This window comes from Etheostoma cragini, chromosome 19 (assembly GCF_013103735.1).
Source record: "Etheostoma cragini isolate CJK2018 chromosome 19, CSU_Ecrag_1.0, whole genome shotgun sequence".
NCBI classification, from domain to species: domain Eukaryota; kingdom Metazoa; phylum Chordata; class Actinopteri; order Perciformes; family Percidae; genus Etheostoma; species Etheostoma cragini.
Genome location: NC_048425.1, coordinates 6,534,816 through 6,540,815, shown reverse-complemented (window position 1 = coordinate 6,540,815; position 6,000 = coordinate 6,534,816). Strand labels below are relative to the sequence as shown.

Here is a 6,000-nt window from a genome sequence, read left to right as displayed (position 1 = left end):
AATGGTGAGGGACTCAGAGATGCGGATCTCATGGGGGAGGGAGTTCCACAGCCTGGGAGCTGCCCTGGAAAAGGCTCTATCCCCAAAACTGCGGAGCTTTGACTTGGGGACATAGAGGAGACCGGCTGTGGTGGATCTGAGGGCCCGTGAAGGTTGGTAGGGGGAGAGGAGGACAGTGAGGTATGACGGGGCAAGGTGGTGGATGGCTTTGTAGGTGAGGACCAGGATCTTGTATGTGATCCGGCGAGAGATGGGAAGCCAGTGAAGCTGTTTTAGGACCGGAGTGATGTGGTGCCAGGATGTGGAGCGGGTGATGAGTCGTGCAGCTGAGTTCTGAAGTTGTCAGAGAGAAGAAAGACCTGTGCACCCAATGCTTTGTGAACACAATGTCTGGCATATATTACATCAAAACTGATTACTGGACGTTGTAAAAGGGTGAAAATGTACCGTGTGTGCTAGTTTAATGTCGGTATAACTGATGCCTGGATGCGTCCATGCCCCGAGACCTCTTCCTGCTTTTGGCTGGAATCAGAATCTCCAGGTTGGGGCATAAGGGAGTGCCAACCGGAGATCTAAAGCGTTTTTTTTTCAGCAAACAAACCTGGTGTGTGACGTATGATACTTTTGATCATGATATTTTTCTCTCAAAACTGTACTGTACTTACGCACAGCGCTGATGTGCTGATGAATCCCAACATGATGATGCCATGTTCACCAGTTTAGTTTAACATGTTAGCATGCTAACATTTACCAATTCACTCAAGCAGGTATTTTGTCATAAACCAAAGTTTTGGTCAAATAGAAATTTTGTCCTGATGAGTGAAAAGTTAAAAGATCACCAAATATCTGAGTGGGACATGAATGTCTTTGCTAAGTTCCATGCTAATCCATACAATAGTTTTTTATAAATTTTATTTTGGAACATAGTAGATAGACTGACAGACTGACCTAAAATAATCCTATAGCAGCTCTTTAGTTGTACCCTGTGTTCACCCATGTCAAAAGGTTTTTTTAGGGTCTGAAAAGCTCTTTTACTACATCAGTGATCAACAAAATACTCTGAGAGGCCTGAAAACATTGCACAGTGTTTTCTCCTTCTTCTTACTCAATACAAATGCAAATGAGTTTTCTCACTGACGTAAAGCCAGGAACCAACTAAAGGAACCAACTGCTGAGTCATTGCAGGGACCACAATATGTGCAATACCAGTCCAAACAAATGTCTTGCGAACCCTCTAATGCCGACTGTACTTTATGAAAAATGAAGAGCTGTTGGCAAAGATGCAAACTTTGCCTGAGCACATGAACAAGAACAGAACAGGCTTGATTAATAAAAATGTCTCTTTATGGCCATTAAAGAAGATTATTTTTTTGCAAAAAGTTTTAAATATTCATGTATGTATATTTGTTAATTATTTCAATGTCTTCATTTTATTCTCAGATATTCTAACATTTGTCATCTCATCTCAAGTTAACTGGGGTAAATTTGGTAAATATTTTATAGTCCAGAAATGTGATAAATTGGTACTTCGCCACAGGTTTTCTTGTTTGAAATCCACCAACTGATGACTTAAAGACTTTCTGTGTAACAGATAAGGTACAAATGATCTAAGTACACTTTTTGCACTTGTTAAAGACAGATTACTTTACCTAAAAAATACTGAGAGTATTCAAAGTGAATGTAATTAGTTTAAGTGTTGATGTCTTATTATAAAACTAATTGTGGGCAGACTGGCGAAGCAGCTTTGCATATAGTCAAAGAAAGCTTTGTGATGCTTTATGGAGTCATTAAACATGTGGTGAGCCGCATATGGAAAGATAGGTCTTTGTCTGGGACCCTTGTGGCCTCTGTGGCTAAGAGTTTAGATAACTTGATAGCTGCGATAAATACGGCCATGGTGTGCTGCCTACTGAAATGAAGGAGAAATAATTCCTGTAAGAAAAAATGGGTAAAATGGTTCAAGATTGTGTTTACACTGTATGATAGAGACAGAGTGACACCGGTCAGGACCAACAGTCAGTCCTGAAAAGACAATAATACGTACACATATATTATACAGACAGAGGCCTAGCACAGACAGTGTATGACACACGGTCAGACACACACAGCAGCAAACAAAGACATATTTGTTTCAGATTCCAGATTGCGGGGAGCTGGCTGAGTTCAAGACTCTTCCCATGAGCCTCTGCTCTCTCCAACAGTTGAATGTGACTCTATTCACCCTTGATATCTACCGCATCAGTCCATCTGTCCACATCTTTTCATCTAATTTACCGAAAGTTATTACATCCATCATGAACAGGAAGTTATTTTCTTCTACTCAACAGCACACCTCAACATTAATCAAACCCTTTGAAACTGCAGGCAGTCGGTTTTTAGATTGATTAATTATTAACAATCTGTTATAAATTTTGGACCAAAAATATGCTGTGTTATGATTTATGCAACATGTGAACTACTTGGAGCACAAGTGATTTATCACACGTGACACCTGGGCAGACTTAATTGTGAAGCCATTGGTCGTATGATAAGATCTTCCTCGTGCTGTTCAGTGAAGCCTTTGTTACTTTGCCCAAGATCTACAGTAAGTGGGTGTCTTTGCATAACATGCGTTCTGTTTTTAGACATTTTAAAACCACCTGACACAAAATCAACTCCTGATTTTAGGAGGCTCAGAGAGGCAGATGTGCGAGAAACGTGTATTTCAGTTTCTAGGGTGACCTTGTAGAATGGACTGAACAATGATGCAATTAATGCACAAATTCTTTGTTCCATTCAAAGCAGTATGTCATTAATACATAAAAGTTCCCAGACAAGTCAACAAACCCCATCTTGAACCGCCTTTCTATAGCTACAACCTAGACGGCCAATTAACCTCCTCAAGTTTCCTCTGTTCATACCCAACTAAACACAAATGAGTTATATATACAGTAGGCTCACAAAGATGTAGAACTTGCATGCAAGTCTCATTTTTCCACCAAGTTGTTGTGCATGGCTTGTCAAGAACTAATAAAGTACACACAGCACAGAGAAGCAGTGCCATCGCCCCCTGTTGTGACATGGGTTGGGATCTTGCAATTTCAAAGTGGTAGAACACGATCCAGCTGGGCGCCTCCTTGGCAGACGGGCAGCACGCAGAGGCGAAGACGTGCACCTGCTGTCCTCTGTGACTATGCTCGGCAACAGACCTTTGGACGTCAATCAAAACCCAAGGCGACGCCCAGACTCATAGATTATTAGCAGCAGGATTATGTTCAACAGGATTTCAGATGTATTTGATTCCCAATTGAATTCTTCCACAGTTGTCAAGTTACAGATGCCTTTGGAAGTAAAAAAAAAAAAAAAAGTGATTCCTTTTGAGACTATAAATACACGTCGCCAAGAGGTCCAAGCTTCTGGTTTGTATTTATTTAGGCTAATGCAGACAGGCAGGAGAGAAAGACATTACCGTTTTCATCTGAGACATGGGTCCAACTTTAATGTCAACTATCGTACATAATCATGAGAGTGCATGGCAATGCTGGTAAAATTGCAAGGTGCAACTAAAAATGAACATTGACTGAGTCTGACAGAATCTATTGTTGTTTCCTTCATTAGAGAGCTATTTTTGTTCTGCAACAACACTCCAAATACAAATAAAACTTCAAAAGCAGCCAAAGCCTTTTTTGTGCAAAATTCGGACTGATTACTCTGGGATCTGACATATCAGGGAATACTGTAGTTGTATAGAGAACTGACGTACTTTTTACCTTACTTAAGGTACTTTAGTACATGTGTACTCTTTTTGTGTGGGTGTTCCATTACAACTGGTGAAGTTGTTAATAGCAATCAAAGTCAGTGCACAAATGTATATGATTGGGAACCGTGGTTACATGCTACAGGTAGATGCTGTGGTGTGGTGACCAGTGCACCTTGTAACAATGACTCAGCAACCTCTAAAAGATCTGCGTGTATGATTTATCTGTGTGTGGTGATATAACCTGTGAAACATGGATATTAATATGTTTGTGAGGGTTCATTTCCCTGTAACTTGGCAACACTGATTGTTGTTAAGTTACAGAGAACTTGTAATGGTAAAACAAACTTTACGCTTCTGTGCTACCAGGTAACTCACTGATAAGGCCACTTTCTATTACTTTCTAGATTGCATTGCAAAAAGGAACTGCTCAGGTTAACGGAATTAGGCTCCACTATGGCAAATAAAACCTTCCAGTTCAGACCTCGACTAAGGGCGTTGCGTTAGCACAACATGCCAATGTGTTCTTCTTCGCCTTCCATTAAATCTGACTTTAAAGACAGGCTTTTCTTATATTTTGTGCAAAATATTTACCGGTATATGTCATTTCCTTTACTGCCTAACATGCTGGTATCATTATCACCATATATCACCACTGACCTCATGTCATCTTTACCATCAGCATTAGAACCTCTGAAATGCGTGTCATGAAAAACTGAATATCATGACCACATTAAAAATATATGCATCCTCTTATCTTAGTCATCCTCTCAAATGTTGGGATAAAGGTTCTGAGGGGGGGAGGAATAAGAGCAGGGAAAGGCAAGAAGTGCCAGTGAGATCTTTGTTGGCTGAGTGTGGGGTTTCAACCAGGTGGCAAAGGGGTGAGTGGGGTGATGACCCCATACTTCCTCAAAAAACTGTGTCACTGCTTTCAAGTCATCGCTGCCAGGAAAAGACAGGCATTGTAATGAAACCAACAGTAAATGGGTACATTTGTTTTGCCCCATATTCAAACAGATTTTAGGGTTTGGTGTCTTGCTTGTGGACATTTTGGCATGTAGACAGAAGGAGCGAATCCGGAATCAAACTCCAGTTAAACTAAACCTGACCTTCTGACATTTTTAAGAAAATTAAGATGACATTATTTAGGCCAGAAAGCCTTTAAATTAATTTCCGTTGGTATTTATTTGATTTAAAGCTGCATAAAGAATCTGAATTTAAGTTTTAAGTCAACTGCTAAGTGACAAGTTAAATGGCTGCCCTTAATGCAACTTTATCACAACCCAGACAGCCCTTCCATCCGCCGCCGGAGCCCATAAAATAAGCCTTGAAATTCTCAGTAATGAGCAGCGGCCTAAAACAACTGCTGGAAAGAAACGGACAAGGCTTATTGCCCATATAAAGACAAAGGGTGAAAAGAGTAGGGGGCAATGAGTAAAACACTCCTGTACAGCACAGTAAATACAGGCATTAGTGATTATATGTATGCACAGTTGCAGATCACACTCATGTGGGCTAGGGCCTAATTCTAACATCTAACACAGCTCTTTACTGAGGGGCCAAACAAAGAAGGTCTGTAGGGTATAACTGTTTCAAACACCAGTATTCAGCCAGTTAAAAATGACTACTGTCAACATAGCCACACACACACACACACACACACACACACACACACACACACACACACACACACAAGATTTTACAACAAGTTTGTCGTCCTTTAAGTGCTTTAGGTTTATATGAAAAGCACAAAATCTTAAATGGAGGTATTTGTCTCATGATATTAGTTATGCATTGCAAAAGGCAGGATTGTCATGTGATTTATATTTGAAGGTGCATAAGAAATAAAAATAAAATAAACAGATTTTATGATTCATATTAGAGCATCATGTCATCCATCTGTCCTCCGATGTCTAACTGCTCAATAACAAAATGTATATAACTTTTAGGGCACCTACAAAGCCTGACACACTGCCACAAGCTGTCTCATACTGGTAACAAAATATTCACTTTTATGTACTCATCCACTTTCAAAATTGACAAACACGTATTCTTGTTTTAACACTAGAGACATTCAAAAAGCAGTTTGGTTTGGTTAACCTAATGTCCTACAAAATACTGGTAGCCTGTGATTGTGGTCAAATATCCAAAATATGACAATCACAGCCTGAGCAGTCTCGCATTGCCAGACCTACCTCTACAGCGCTGCAAAGGAGGGTGTGGCTAGTCCACACAGCATTCCAGGATGGGAGAAAAACGTG

The 6,000-nt window shown here is 40.3% G+C and overlaps 1 protein-coding gene across 3 annotated transcripts in view; it reads right to left on the bottom strand.

Moving 5' to 3' along the window:
* stim2b (stromal interaction molecule 2b) overlaps positions 1 to 6,000 on the bottom strand; it is a 42,036-nt gene that overhangs the window by 13,020 nt on the left and 23,016 nt on the right. The window lies entirely within an intron of this gene.